Genomic DNA, 16,950 nt, shown 5'->3' on the forward strand with positions numbered 1-16,950 from the left:
GAAAAAAAAGTGGATTTCAGCATCTGCTGGCTTTTTTTCATCGCTCTGTAGCAATATCTTTGCTCATAGAAGTATATACTGAAAGGTTATTGAATTTAGAAATTGCAGAGATCTCAGCGGTCACCCAGCTGATAACCATGTCAGTTCTGGTTGGTCCCAACATCTAATTTCTTAACCATACTGCTTTTCCAAGTCTGTGGGAAACAAGAAAGGTTTTGCACAAACTGCAGCAAATTAGTGAGAAGTGTGCTTACGGTTGAGCATTCTCTTTTAGGCTATGACAAAGAGACAAGAGTTGTTTTTATGGGATGGAGGAGGATTTCCGTCAAAAACAAAACAAAACAAACAAAGCTGTGCATTTCCAGTGATGTATTGCCTGGTAGATCTGTAAACAGAACTTTCCAGAGCATGAAATTCTGATTTTGTTCCACCCAGTCAGGCTGGATATCTGTTCACATTGCCTGACTTCCTAAATTATATCTAATCAGGCGTTGGACTTTGATGTATAATCTACCCTTACATAAAGCTATATGATCTTCTTAATGTGTGACAGAAAGAAGAATCTTTGTCAGTAACTGAACCTGATCTCCAGTCCTAGCTTACATTAAAACAGCAGCTAACCCCCCTTTTTCCACCTCTGTTTGTTCTCACTAAGCAAAACCAGCCCTAACTCCTGTTACAGACAGAGGCAAATCAGAAGACCTTTCTGAAGAGGACCCTCTGAACCAGACAAGTGCTCGCCATTAGCACTGGAGAATGACATTTATAACACCATTGACTTCTGCAGGGATTGCTTTTAACTTCCTGACCCTCTCTCCTTGTCGAGTTTCTTCGCTACGGGGTAGCTTGGGACTCAAGTGGTGTCTTAGATGCAGATTTAATCTGTTAGTCATGACTTGGGATTCAACATGTTAGTAAAGTTCAATTGCATTTTTATTACTACTTTAAGCATGTATGCCACTAAACCTTTTCTTCTGTTTCTGTGTTTTTTAACTTCCACAGATTGCTAGGGAAACTGCTTTTCTACCAGGAACAAACCAGTGCTCTAATTGCTCAGACACAAGCAACAAGGCTAGATTCCATGCATTGATTTTGTCTAAGGACTCTGTCTGCTTTGTGAACTTCTTCAGCATACTACTCATTTTTTGAAATCCAAATAAATTCCTCTTCAAGAAGAGTTCTCATTTCCCCTCATTACTGGCTTTTTTTTTTTTAACTTTTAGAAATTGAAAAAGAAAAACATTTATTTTTCAATAGGTGCTAGATGTTTGGACTTTAAAGTATTGTTTATTTTTACTGAAGACTTGCATATTACATTGGATAGATGGAAAATCTAATTATAGAAAATGGACTGTTCCTAGCAGTGTGTGTATAATCTTGAAGCCTATAACAAAATCTGTCTAGACTACAGGTATCGTCAGGACACTGGAACTTCATGCTGAAATTCTTTCAGATTTCAAGGTAACAGAAACTTTTTTTAGTATAGACCTGGCCCCATTCCATTGTTTTGACTGATCCAAAATGAGAAAGGGCATACTTTCCATTATGTTAAAGTTCCTAGAGATTAGGCTAAATCCATCAATTTGAATTATAAGAATGTTACTCTTCATATTATGCACCTATTATCTAGCAGCACTTCTTATAAAACTTCTCCCTATAACAGTGCAAATACCACTAGAGCAAGTATCATTTTTAGCTTCATGCTCAAAATGGTGTAAATCATTTAGGCAGTCACCAACAAAATCTGAATAAAAGAGTTTAAAAAGCTCTGTGGTTCATACTCTGTTATTGCTCCTAGAACATCTTCATCAGGGATATCCATGGAAAGTGGTACTCAGCGTGACTTGTCCTTACAGTCATTCCTAAAGCATCTATGGATTTTGTTATTGCCAGCTAGATTTGGTTTGGTTTCTTCTTAGAGAACGATAAGAATCGTGGTATGGGGTTATCTTCTGGTGCCAGAGAGGGTCAAGAGAACCTTTAAACACAAATTTAAAGATTTCAGGCAATTCCTGCATGCTGTTGTCCTGATCCATGTGCTTTATGCTTTACCTATTCCCACAGTAGCATCTCCTTCTGAGCCACAGTCATCACAGTTAACACGACCCATGCTGGCTCATTCCCGTGCTTGGCTGTCACAAGGACACAAAATGATAATTACTTGTCAGATATCAGGGGCTGATTGCTATCTGCTTGAGGTTAGAGCAGTGACATTTCTGTCATTCTAGACCAATCTCTTGGAAGTGCTAAGAGAGACTTTGCTCCAAGCACTGATTTGGCCTTTACTAACAACAGGTACCACTACAATAGCTCTGAATTTGTGTTAACTAATATTTTTACTTGCTGCATTTTGCTTTCCTTCAGGTTATAAATCTCTTTCTTTTTTTTTTTTTCTGGATTTTTGTTTGTATTCAGACAAAGACTATGTTCAGCACTTCAAAATTACAGTCACTGCGCAAGGGCAAATAGCAAAACCAGAGTTCCAGTTGGCAAACACGATCTTCCGGAGCATGTAGCTGATCACTATACTGCAGCAGTTAAGTATTGACTCAGTATGTGTGTGGATATACTCCCTAACAGTAGCTGAAATAGCACATTGTTACTATGCAAGTCCCTGATGGAAGGAAGGTATCAATAAGGGGGAAGCAGAGAAGACAAATAGTGACAGGATTTAGTGAGGGTAGAAAAATAGAGCAATCAGCTTTTTGGCTGCTATGCCTCTGTTTTGTCGATTTAAGGGAAGAATTTTGACAAGAATGTGATCTCTGCTCAAAACATCATGATATTTTGTGTGCCTGACTTGCCCTTTGTACATGGATTCTATATTCCAGACTTCTTGCTATGATGATATAAGGGTTTAATCTTCTCCCTGAAAAACAGTAATTTTATTTAAGGTGTTCATTCAACATCCGTCTTGATTTTTCTGTGGTTGTTATACAGTTTCAAAATCCTTCCATTTACGTTCCTTGTTCTAGGAATGCTGAGCACTACTTGTGTTTTGGTGACATCTTCTGGATAAGGTTGCCACTGGAAGGAGTAATTAATATACACCACCAACTAACCTTCTTTGTACTTGTTTCTGACCCATTTTGGAAAAATTACACATCTACCCTCTTCCGGTGATTAGTATCCTATTTGAAATTTAGTAATGGGTTTGAGACTCCAAAGTGAAAGATGAAAATGGAGCTGATTAGAAATACAAACAGAAGCTGCTTACGTAATGCTTCATGGATGCAATGTGGTCTTTTCTCTTGCACTTGGATAATAGATTTCTTTAATTGTATTTACGCATCTCACTATTTTTCTTCTTAGGACAGGTCTGTACTGTGCTTACTGTTGGCTAGACTAACCAGAGAAGAAGAAAGGCTTTCCTTGGTTACAGCAAAAATACCCATAACCAAGCTTCCTGCCTTCAGCAGCAGATGCTTAGAGGAGAGGATAAAGGGCAGGGTAAGCTAGGACCAATAATTCCCAGAACATATTTCTAGCCACAGGCAGAAATGCTGTGTGGGGACTTTGACTCAGAGGTGGTAACTTGTATATAGTAGAACATGGTAGGTTTTTCTTCAGCCAGTTTTTCCACATGCTTTTTTGAGCCCAAAGAAGCTTTGACATCCATAATGAATGTCCAGAAGTGGCATCCATAATGCTACTCATCAAGTTTATTATCTTGTCTCCATTTTGTGTGAGGATCAAACTCTTCTTTGTGGTTTGTTTTTGAGCTAGACACTTGATAGTGTCTGTTGATGCCACATTTGTTTGTATCGGAAGGGACAGCAAATATCCCTGTTTGTTTGTTTCTTCTACAACACTTGTGGTTTTATAGATGACAGTTCTCTCTCTGTCTCTCTTTTTATTTTCTATATTGAAGAGTCTTAGTAACTTTAATTATTCCTCATCTGAAAGCTGCACCACACATTTGAATGTCGTCCTATGAAACATACCCAGGTTTACTTCGCCATCTTTGAGAACTTCCCACAGGAGTCAGGGTACAGACGCACCCAGTATCCCAGCTGTATGTTTGGGGCTTGTATCCTGTTCCAGACAACTTTGTCTATTCTTTTCTCCCCCCGCCCCCCCCCCCCCCCCCCCCCCCTTTTTTTTGGCACTACTATTGGCCTGACATTCTAGCGGGAAACTGCACTTCATCTTCTGTTCCATAATGCAATTGCTCATCATCACAAAGTCCTCTAACAGCCCTCTACAGTTCTTCTCTTGACCCCCATCTATAATATCTTGATTTCTAGCATGAAAGAAAACTGTTTTAACTTTTTTCTTTTCCAAATCATGTGTGGATATATTATATGCTATCAGCTTGAGCACAGATAGATGTGAGATCTCACTCTATTGTGGAAAATACCTTTTCAGCTCTGCCCTCTGTTTCACATCCTCTAACAAGTTACCTATCCATGCCAGGCTATTTCCATACTCCCTGGGGCACCATTTCAAGAAGAATTAAGCATTGACCTCAAGCTACTCTCCTATCCTGGTTCATGAGAAAGCTCTCATTTTTATAGGGAGCAGCATTGCACCAACTTCAAAGAGCTTTTTGAAAACTTCTAGTCCAAATACTAACCCATAATCTGTCAGTCCCTGACTATACTTTGAAACATATTTTGAATATGTTTTGAAATATATTTTGAATATATTTTGTGGATGCCCCATCCCTGGAGATGTTCAAGGCCAGGTTGGATGAGGCCCTGAGCAACCTGATCTAGTGGGTGGCATCCCTGCACATGTCAGAGGGGTAGAACTGGATTATCTTTAAGGTCCTTTCCAAACCAAACCATTCTGTGAGTCTATGATTCTATGAAAACGTATTCCCACAAACCTTGCTGAAGCAGGGTCTCCCCATCTACTGCCATCACCCTGGCGTTTCCATCTGCCCATTATTTGTTCTTCCTCAGACTCCCCATTTTGCAACGGGCAGTTGTGCCTCCAAAAACCTTTCACTACTGACAACCCAGCACTTGGCAAAGAAGCAACAAAGCCTGCAGCTGCTCAGCATTCAGCAAGGATGAAATAACATTCGGCAAGGGAAAAACGCCTCTGTTGTGGCTTACGAGCAAGTAAGCTTAGATGTGAATCTATGGTACATTAAGCTGCTCTGCAACACACACTTCAGCTTCATGGAAAAGGCAAGGTGGGTTATGACCGGGCACTTGAAATATGCAGCATAATGCAAATCCATGATGCCGTTAGCTGGGGGTAATGTGTTCACACAAAAGCAGATCTAATCTTCAGTGGGAGGGAAACATAACAGCCTACTGACACAAGAAGGAGAATTAATTTTTATTTGGAAAAGGAGATACTGAAACCAAGTTTCCAATACTTGCTGTCACAAAAGGTTAGGGTGGGCAGTGATTTAATAGGGCTGTAAAGGCAGGAGTTTTATCAATTTTTTAAAAAGTTTTATCATTGTTTTCACTTCCTAGTAAAGTAGAGCGTGTTTAAAAGTTTGGGGCATGGAGTGACAATCATTAGGTCTCAGCATTTTCCTCTCCCCAGTAGCGATTAATTCACCATGCAAAGAATGCAGCTGCAGTCTGGGTCATGCTGAGCAACCATCTGAACCAAGCCACAACTGCATTGCCTTCCTGCCCGTGTCACTGATGAACACCAGTGAGGCACCACAGTGAAAGCTGCCTGCCTGAGAGTGGACAGAGGTTGACGCTGGGGCTGAAGATACCCAAGCCAGAAGAACATCTGCACACCATATTCCACCCCGAGCATTGCTCAGCAGCTGTCTGCCAACATCTGCAGCCATGTCATGAATTTGTCAGCCAGCTGCAGCACTGAAGTGAGCCCTCGTGCTGCCACCAGCAGCGGTTGTTGCAGGTATTGTACAGCTGCTACAGCTCGTTGGACACAAGGTCCAAACACCTTATCCCTGCTGTAACGAAATTTGGCAACTTCTGTTCTCAGGGAGACAAAGTATGATACTGAGAAAACTACTCTGTTAAAACTCCTGTAACTTGATAAGCTTCTGGTTGAAGAGTTTAATGATTTTCTTTCACAAAGACAGATGGCTGTTTTCCAAGTGGCTCTGAACCACTTCCTTCCCTGGGCAGTACACGTGTGCAGGGGCACTCGCTTTTCTGAGGCCTGATAGTGACATTTCAAATTTAAACATCATTTAAAATCCCAGCAGGAACCAATTTCAAATCTAATCTAAATCGAATGAAATAAATAGGCTTACACCACAGGTGAATTTGCCCTGATCTATTTCATGCCTTTCAGATGTCAAAAAAGTCCCAGAAGTTTTAAAGTGGATATTGAGGAATATACAATACCTCTATTGTGAGACGTGAACATCTCGTTAGTCAGAGATCAACGGCTCGCTTGTTTCTCTTGGAACGTACTAACAAACATTCATTAGCTGGGAAGGCAGTGGAAGCCTTTCCATTAATCTTGGTTAAAGGGCTCTTTTTCTGTAGATTCAGCATCTCCTTAGCACTGCAATGGTTTCATCCACAAGCTCTCTTGTGGGTGTGACTCTTGTGACTGTGGCAGCTTGTTTTCTGCAGGTCACGATTGCTGTTTCTTGTTTGCTCCCTCGCTGTGTGCACAAAAAGTATCTGTGGAGCATGAGGTGAAGTAGACAATCCACTTGTAGGATATGAATTTGTAGTGTTTTCTAGCACTTTAAAGTCTAATTGAAAAATCAATATCCTATTATTGAAAAATGTAGTTCCTATCATTTTTCCTCTGAGGATCTCTGCATAATTTAACTTTTTTTTCTTTTTCTTTTTCTTCTTCTGATTCTAGCTTCAATTTCAAAGTCCTCTATCATGAGCACCAGGCATTGCCCAGCACAGGTTGTGCTTTTTCACCTACATCTCTAATGCCGTGTGACAGCAAATTATTTCCAATTTGGGCAATACTCTTCATGAAATGCCCTGAATGACAGTCAGTGCAAATTCTCTTTCCATCTAGGCAAGAAAGATGACTTCACAGTGGTTAATACACTAGATCTGCACTAAGCAACACTCGGATTCACCTGCCTGCCTTCCTGCTAAGGAATTCCGCCTTTGTGTTTCTTATATGTAGTAAACATACTCCCTCCTTCTGCTTGTTTACTATCTTGGCTGTTTGGTTTGTTAGCTCCTCAGCTTGGGGGCTGTCTTGGATAGGACTGAGCTGTGCAGTGTGGTTTGGCTTTTTAAAGCTATGGTGCAAAGAATTTGCCTTTGAGATTTTCAGGTGTTGACCTTAAAACAAGAAAAAGAATATTAGATATAACCATATAAATAATACAGAGCAATCCAACATCCAAATGTCCTATAGCTTTTGAATAGGAACTCAAGCATCTTCATATATTTTATATAAAGATATATATATATCCAAGAATCTCTGAATCATGTTAAAAGTTGCTGGTTTACTTTTGTTTAATTAAACCTTACTGTGCAAAATCCTTGGCTCTGTCTGTGCAACCACTGCTCAGCAACAACTAAAAACATCAGCGTGTTATCACCACTATTTTCATCACAAATCCAAAGCACAGCATCATATGAGCCTCTATGAAGAAAATTAACTCTATCCCAGCCAGAACCATGACATATGTACAAGCCCATTAGATGAGCAATGCTTATGATTCTGAAAGACGTACAGTTTAAATTAAATACATCAGACAAGTCCTGCTGCAAGTGGCAATTCATTTCTCATGTTTTGATGTGGCAATTTTTATCATACATAAGCTTAAGTGCTGGTAGATTTTGAGGTCCCCAGAGCCTGTGTGCTTTGTGTCAAATACTGTTCTGTAAGAATGGCATCATCATGTGAGAAATTCATTAGTTTAGCCAAGATGTATTGCTGAGATTTGCATTTCAATTACATTGAGTTAAGTAGATTAAAAAGTAATGGATTTTAGATGGCTTTTTTTTTTTTTGGACCATGGTCGTTGAGTCCAGAGGGACTGGACTTAAATATATTTACCAGTTCAGAGCTCCTCTCTCTACTATTTAAAAATGTGGATGCGGCTCGGGTAATGTGTATAACCAATGGAGAATTGAAGAGTTCCTGGAAGCTATTAGGAATGATGGAGATCCTCATGTCAGGGGTGAAATTGTCCACAGACAGAGTGAGTGCCATGAACTGACCTAATTGGAAGCAGTGAATTCATGGATGCCTTCTGCTAACTTTGTCCTGGGCACGGAAATAGATCTGAACAGTTGCCTGGTTCAAGGCCTCACAAAACACCTCTATGAATCTTCAGAGTAGCTCTGTAACAAGGAGGCAAGAGCTTGGCTTTTTGTGTTTTGCTTTTTTTCCTCCTCCCTTGTAACAACCTAAGGGCGTTTGCCTGGGACTTGGATATCTTGTGTTCTGCCTTCTTCGGAGTCAAAGTGGATTTGCACCATCTTTACCCTGGTACCCTAGGTGAGTCTGCAAACCAGTAACTACGTAACCTCGGGAGTCGCTGTGAGTGTGGTCCAGGACACAAGGTTTTCCAGGCCCAGCTGGGGAGCCAGCATCAAGGTGGCTGTTTCTCTGCATTCAGCTGCTGGAGGTGGGCAGCCACAGACCTTGTCCCTGCCTCCAGGACTATCCAGACAGTGGCTGAAAACAGAGAGGTCCGTTGTGGATGTGAAGAGCAAATAGATTAAATTTTGTCGGTAACTTACAGGATGAAGACTTAGGTATTTAATGTGAAGTCATTTCCAGTCCTGTCTGATACTACTTTTTTTTTTCTTTTAGCACCTTTAGCCTGGCAAGGAAAAAAAAAAAAGTGAAATAATATATAAATTTCAATGCTAACTTAATAACTTCTACTGCTTTGTAGGAATTGCTCTTTGTAGTGACAGCCATCTTTAGTGTGTGAAATATTTTATGAATACCTTTGAATGAAATAGGCTGAGTGTCTGTCAGAATATAGACACCTCCATTGCTCTGAATTTTAATGAAATGTCAAGGGGGAAAAAAAAGATTAAAACTTCATGCATCTTTTAAAAGAGAAATTTGGGTCATCCTGCACAAATGTTGAATCTCTTTTTGTAAGAGAGCAGAGCACAGTGCTCGTCCCCCTGGGAGGAACACCTTTCTGCACTTCACCGTTCTTTATCCCATGCCTCATCAGAGGGGTCAAACGTTCAGCAAGGGAGAGACTGAGTCTGCTATACAAATGAGCGTGCACGATGCATGCTCCTGACAAGCTGCAGGTATCCCCTCTATAGGTATCATTCCCCTTGCATTGCAACCCAGGGTTTGGTAAGCTGAGTAAACCTCCCGTGTCTCCCATTCCCAGCAGGAACGGGGCAGCGCTCCCCAACCAAGTGCTGGCTGTGCAACGCCGCGGCCGGGCGTCAGACACCAGCAGGAGCCTGGGCAGGTCAGCCTGGCCAGCTGGCCCAGCCGCACACGTGCTTACCGTCGGGAAAAACAAGTTTACAGTTGTTGTTATGGAGATAAATTAGGACCAAAGGCTGGTTTTAAACGCTTTATTTATTGTCTCTGCAAGAGGAACAGGGCAGCTAAAGGAGGAAAAATTCCTTACCGCATTGATAATGTAGCTGATGTGCCCATTGCTAGGGTAAATGTTGTTGGTGATTAAACAGTGTCTGGAGATAAATCACTAACACCAATAAATACTAACCCGAGACAAATGGTGATCCCAGCCTCCTTTTTTTCTTACTGTAGAGTCCAAGCACCTGAATAGTTTTGCTGAGTACTCAGGGAAAATTGCAGAGCAGAAATGAAGCTTGAAGGATGCAGAAAGAATCTTTATTATTGTTATTATCTTTATTATTATTGCTATTCCCAAGGATGTCTCCACAGCCGTGTCAGCACTGCTGACTCAAAGGAGCCCAGAAATCCAGCTCTGCTCCCACTCACCGCTACCGGCCACTGGGACACTTGCTGAGAGCCACAGCAGCTACCTGGCCCGGGGACATAGCACACGAACAGCGGGTTTTCTTTCAGGAGCACGAGTGCACCTGAAGAGCTTCTCCGTGGGAGAAGGAGAGAGCGGCGGGAAGCCCTGCTGGTTTCCTGTACCCGAAAAGGCCCCTCCAGGAGATTTCCATGACAGGAAGGAGCGCGGGGGGAAGCGCTGCTCTGGGTTCACCCCAGACGTGTCTGGCAGCCGCCCAGAGTTTCCATCTTCCTGTGCAGGGCCTCACTCGGACAGGGACAGGAAGGGGGCCGAGTGTGAGAGCCTGGCTGGACAGCACGGCCTGCAACCGAGTGAGGGAGTGGGGGAGGACAAGGGCGAAGGGAGCGAGCTTCCTCGTGTCACCGCTGCTTCCAAGGGGCCCTGGTATGGCAGGGCCTTCTGAGACTTCTTTCCATTCGCCTGGGGGCTCTTCGTAGCGATCTTTTTTTCTGAGGGGGACACCAAAGCTGACAGAGAAAGGTCACCTCGTGAGGGGACTTTCACACGGGGGCACGTTTGTAAGAGCCAGTGGGACGGTGGTGGCCATGGTGAGAGTTACTGTGCCCCAGCTGCCAGAGCTGTGGTCTGTCCCCACGTGTGACGGTGCCCCACGGTCACGGTGCTCCCACTCTGAAGTTCGCTCTCCGTCATGGCCATGCTTCGCTGAGCAGCAGAAGAGATACAGCTATAGCCTTGGCACGCCTCAGGGTCTCACTCCAGAGGCTCGTGGACACAGCCAGCTCTGCGTTCAATGCTTGTTGTGCCACGTGCGAGAAGGCCTGTGTATTCACAAGCAAAGACATCACTTGTGGGAATCCTTGCATTCACACGTTCAATTTCTTTATTTCTTTCTTTCTTTAAGTTTTGTGGTTTTCAAAGCACCAGACACATAACATCCGTGGTTTGTGCTTTCGAACCTTGAGGCTTTGCTTGGAGTTGTTGTCGTGTGTTTTTTTTCTCCCCCCTTTGCTTTATCTGCCTTCCTCTCCCACACCGTACTTTTTGCAGGTGATGCCTCCGCGAATGACAGGCCCCTCAGGAAGGTCCCTTACCTTTTGAAGCTCTGAGTCATAGCGAGGCACACAGGAATGAGCAATCCTGGCATGTACTGAATGGGTTATCTCTGAGTTAGTGATGCTTTTGATGAAGCCTCTCCAGCCTTTTCTTTCTCTCCCTTTGGAGAAAGAATAGGATCTGCTTGTTAGAAAGACTTTGATGGCATACACTGCCTGCACTTTGAATTAGGGAGCTGTATTGCACAGGATTTTCTTGGCACGAATGGGTAGTCTTTATTCCTCAGGTGAATTCGCTTTTTTTTCACTAGAATACAGTATGTTATTTTATTAACTGTACTGTTGGATACTGTTTTCCTCAATTTAATTTTTGCTTGTTTTGCTCTAAAGAAACTGCTGGTCCGAAACCAACAGTTTCCTGTTTCATTTGCCCCTTCATAATCATCTCGGAAGATACCGATGTGTACATATTAATAAACTGATTCTTCACAAGGTGATATAGTCATTTCTCCAGTTTTCCTTCGCAGTAGCTATTTCACTTGCAGAGTAAATATACTCCTTCCTGATCAGTATTCACATGCCCTTACCTACCAAGCAATGGTACAAGCACAGTCTGTGGTGATGACAGACTCCTCGCTGGGCAGCCCAGTGATGACTGCCAGCCCTGAATGCTGACCCAAAGGCACTCAAAACCAAAAATCTGCATTCTGAAGATGCAGTCCGTCACTAGATGAGCCATTAAGCCTTTCTGCAGCTCTGCTCCTCAAGGCTGCCCCTCTATAAAGGAGAACCCTTTATGTGAACGGAGTCCATGCTGCTGCAGCCAGAGACACTTGGATGTTTCTAAATTAGTCTGTGATAGTGTCTCCTTTTGCCATTGCATGATATAGTAGGATAGGGCTGTGCTGCTGAGTCTTCCTTAGGAAAAGGCCAGGCACATTGTTCATTAGCCAGCAAAATGTCAAGCAGGCAGAAGAGCGATCGATGGTACACGGAGAAGGTGCATGAGAGCAGGATGCACAGGGATTTAAGTCAGGATTGGTTTGCACCACAGCTTTTGGTTTGTCTGTGCCAGGTACTGGTGACAGGAGCTCGCCCAGCTGCCCTCCACTCCTCCTGCTGCTCGGGCCAAACCATTCAAGCACCTCTGCATCTCTCCCCTTAGCTCTCGCAGTAAATAGTGAACGTGCTGATGTGTGTGCCATGTCACTGGTGGGCAGGCACAGTGGGTAGCAAGCAAGGATTGCAGCATGGAAGGCACTGCGTCAGCAGCCCTTTACGCTGGCAGTGCTGGAAGTGTAGTTTGCATCAGCGATGCAATTCTCCGTCTGTCACCCCTGAAGACTGGTTCCTAAAGTGATGTGAGGTGGGAGGACCTCGTGATGGGTCTTCTGCTCCCAAAAGAGTGGAGCTGCTGGCACTTGTGTGTGAGCCAAGGGGGTCAGCTTCAACAGCTGTTTGTCTTTTAATCTAAAGGAAATTAGAGCACTGTAAAAATGCCACCTGCAATCACTGCAATCCCGGCATCCATCCACTTAAACTAATCCTGTACATTTCATTCTGTGCATTTTGTCCTATCATTGCTGTGAATCTCTGTTTGCTTGGTTGGGACTGCTCCTTGTGAAACTACTTCATTTCAGTAATCCTGATGTTCGTTCTCCCTGTAGGAAATGAGAGAGTGTAATCTGTCTGCTGTTTGTCAAAGGATCAAACAGCTGTGCCCGAGCTTTGGAAGTTTCTCGTAACATTTTCTAGCTCTTCTTCCATTTAACATTGTGCGCACTCAGCACCAAGCACCGAAGGGCTGTTGAACACTTGGGCAGGGTCCTTTCAGTGGGGAGAATCGAATCGTGGAGTAGCACCGGCACACAACAGCAGCTGCTGTGCAGTGGTGGTGGTCACCACTCGTGTCCTGCTGGAGCAGCGAGGGGCACCCGGGGGCTCCTGGCAGGACGGGGAGGAAATGCTGGGTACTGGACGGGAAGGGGCACGTGGAGCTGCTGCTCTGAGAATTCGGTGTGTGGCCTCGTGCCCTGGAGGAGGCTTGGTGGGGGCGGATGGGAGAGACTGGCCTGTGCCAGGCTGGGGCAGGCGGAAGGAAAGGGAGCAGGACCTGCCGGGCAGAAGGCAAATCTCCGCTCCAGGCAGCTGCACAGTGTTAAATGATGCTCTCCCATGGTGCTCGGTTCCCAAGGACCCGTTTCCCCAAAAAGCCAGATGCCTGAGCTATGCTCGAGCTTTTTCCACTCTCTTGGTCATTCCTCTGCAAGGATGTGAGGCAACAACACTCCACCACAACGTGCAAACACAAGGTCCTTGTGGATCCAGGGGAATGGTGCTGTGTGTACACAAAATGACAACTGTTTGGCTGAACCTGGCTCCTTTGTGTCCAGTTAGGAAAACTGTTGAAGTTTTTTTCACTCCCATTGTATGAGGAACAGATTTAGCTTTGTGCAGCTCAACTAATCCTGATCCTGGAAGCAGGACACAGATTTCCTGTGTCGCTGACTGCCACAGGGTGGTAGGCAATTCGAGACTGGAGAAGTAATACCCCAGTTTTGTGGGTAGATCTCAAAAACCACTGTATTTTTTTAGCATCTAATTTCATGCATTTTCAATTTTCTTACATGCAAACACTGATTAAAGGCAATGCTGTTCAGTTCTCGTGGAATTTGTCATCCAGATGTGTCAAAATGCTTTCCGAAGGAGGCTGTGCAATCTCCACTTGACATATGCATACACCAAGGCACCGAGATGAAGCAATTGCCCAAAGCTGTCCAGCACATCTGAAACATAGCAGACAGCATTGCATTTGAGCAACTTGTGCCCTATTAAAATATTCTTCTTTTTCAGGATGTGGTGCTTCTGAAATATGTTTCAGGCATGCCACAGATGCAAGGTCAAGCTCTTCTTGGTTTGTTTGTATCAGGAAGAAATGCATTCTTCAGACCGTACAGTCAAAGAAGTCAAAGCATTTAAGATTCAGATTTAGAATGTGTAAGTGAAGGGATAATTTTTTTCTTTTTACTAAAAGGTCAGTTTACATAGCAGATTTTTTGGGCTTTAATTAAGCAGAAACCATGTTGTATCTTTGTATTAATGTGCAAACAAATACTAGTACTACGGTGCTGTGATATTTTTAAAGATCCTTTCTGAACGTCTGCGTGAAGCCCTAAGCCCAAGACACAGAAAATGCCACTGCTGCTGCTCCAGACTGCCTCTCAGAGGCCTCCTTCTACCTGTGCTTCACTCGTTTGAGAAGGAATTGCCCCACAAGCAGTTTGTCTATAGACACCCAAGGCAGAGCTAAGCTTTGACACAGCCCACCCACCACTTGGTGAAGACCTCTCCCTTCCCTGTTCTCCTGCCACAGCGACTACAGGGACCCTGCCAGCTCCCCCGGGCTCTGTGTTTCGGTGCCTGGCCAGTCTTCCCCTTCCAGGCCACACGGTGTGAGGGACTCCTGCCTCAATACTTTTTCATTTCGAATGCCGGTTTTGTCACTGTACAAACGTGTTTCAAGCCTCAGAGAGCAGGGCTGCGCTGCTGCCCAGCCGAGGCTGGAGGATGGGGAGGGACACAAATTCGAAGAAACTCGCCCCCTCTGAGTTGAAGAAGCCCGCATGATGAGCTCTGCAACGCAGTTCTTTATCAAGAGCCTACAAATGCTCCAAGTTGTGAGATGGCAAGGCAGCGAGCACTTGATTTACTGCTTAATCGCTCCACCACAGGCTGGTGAAGAGGAGCAGCCATTTACCTCGTTCATGTATATTCAACGTGGCTGGCTCGGATCTGCCAGCGCGCCCTGCACCGCCAGCTCTCAGCGTGAGCATGGCTGGCTCAGTGCTTAGCAATGGAAGACTACACCAGGGGGTTGTTTTGCTCATTAAGGTGCCCTGCGTATGCTAAGCACATGTGCTTAGCTCTCAAAGGAAGTAAACTATTCCTCGGAGGAAAGTAGGTCTCTTAGAGTTGCTGCAGGTTGTTTCAGGAATGGCCCCACAGCGCAGCATCTCCTGCAGACATACGGGAAGGCTTCGGTCCTGCGCTCACACTTCAGACAGAAACACTAAGCTCTCTAAGAGGGCTTTATTTTGATTTTTAGGGTCAAGTTGTTGTAAAAAAAACAGTACAGGGAAAAAGTCAAGCTAGCATTACCACCTGCAACATGCCCTGAAATTTTAACTTATTTAAATAAGTGAGCTAAATTATTGTTGCGACGTCTACTGTCCTCAGAGCTTGGGGAATGACTTAATTGTGAGCGAATGGAAGGTGCATACAAACAGATTAGCAGCAGCACTAAGTGCAGTTGTAGCTGGCTGAGAGTAGTTCATTTTCAAAGTTCGGGATCTGTTCACTGTCAAATGGAGCAATAAAGACTTACCGTCAGTGGAGGAGGCTCAGGTTAGGCATTAAAACAAGCTGGACATGCACAAATCCATGGGCCATGATGGGGTACACCCACAAGCGCTGAGGGAGCTGGCAGCAATCACTGAGAGGACACTTACGATTATCTTTGGACAGTCACGGCACAGGGTCCTGAGAACTGGAAGAAAGCAAACGTCATTCACATCTTCAAGAACGGCAAGACAGAGGGATGCAGGCGGCTATATGCTGGTCAGTCTCACCTTGATCGCTGGCAAGGTGTTGGAGCACATTATGCTAGAAACAGTTTCCCAACATATAAAAGACAAGGTGATCGGGAGTAGTCAGTGTGGATTTATGAAGGGGAAATCATGTTTAACCAACCTGATAGACTTCTGCAACAAAATGATTTGCTCAGTGAACAAGGGGAGAGCAATGAATGATCTTACCTTGACTTCAGCAAGGCTTTCAGCTCTGTCTCCTCTAACAGCCTCATAGACAAACTGATTAATTACAGGTTCTATTGCAATTACCACATAATCTGTGTGTAAGCCAAGCAGCGTGCTTCTTTGCTTATCTGGAGAAAAAGACCTAGCTTCTCCTCCTGTACAAGACGTTCTTACTTTACGTGATCAAGGTCTTTAGCTTACTCTTTTGCTTTGTAAGGTCACCACTTGCAATGTATGCTACAAATGATCTGAGTTTAATTCCAGGTAAACAACAGATGGTTTTGTTACCAATTCTATGTTATACAAACAAAACTACTTGGGCTTTAGAAAACTGTGGCTGAAAATTGCTATGCTCGAAGAAGCTGAGCTGTCCTAACCCCAGACAGCTTTGACCCTCTCATTACCCAGCAAGTGGCCTCAGCCATAAAGGTACCTCCACATGGAGTGCAGCAATGCCTAAAGTCCTGCTTCAGATGTGGCAACTTGCAAATGCAACTTGGATGCTTATAGGAAGGGTTTGTGCTATGAGGGTTGTGGGCAGGAAGCTTTCTCTGAAACTCATTCCTCTTTGGTGAACAAGGAAGGAGCAGGAGCAGCATGCCATGGGATGAGCAGGGAGTTTGGTGGCCTTCCTTCTGCAGCAGGAAAAGTAGGGAGAAACTGCCTGATTGCTGGATATTTACACCTCTTAGTACCATTAGCATTAGATCCTAAGCATATCGTGAAGCTTAAGGCCAGCTTTAAACATTCTAAAACAGAAAATGAAATCTGATGCAGTAGATTAAGTTCTGAAATGTTCTTATGTTTAGCCCAAATATTGGCCCAAAAGTGCCCATCTCTTGGTAAGGGTCACTTACCAGCATTCGTAGAGCTTGCTGTAGTACTGTCAGAAAACGACAGCAAAGAGCCTTGTGCAATGCTTGGGAGAAACTTCCCAGAAAAAGTGGTTGGGCACTGCAATGGGTTGCCCAGGGAGGTGGTGGAGTCACCGTCCCTGGGGGTGTTCAGGGAAAGGTTGGACGTGGTGCTTAGGGACGTGGTTTGGTGGTAGGGGGATGGTTGGACCAGATGATCTTGGAAGGCTTTTCCAACCTTAATGATTCAATGAATTTATGCCTTTCCAGCATGAAATAACAGCAGCATCCTTTTTTTCCTGACAATTAAGAAAAGCCCTCTGTTAAAACTGCTGATTTCTCTTTGGCAGAGGAAGCATTTCTGCTTCGGAGTACAGAGTTGCTGGAAAAAGTTTAAT

Source organism: Anser anser, assembly GCF_964211835.1.
Source record: "Anser anser genome assembly, chromosome: 3".
In the NCBI taxonomy this organism is placed as follows: Eukaryota; Metazoa; Chordata; class Aves; order Anseriformes; family Anatidae; genus Anser; species Anser anser.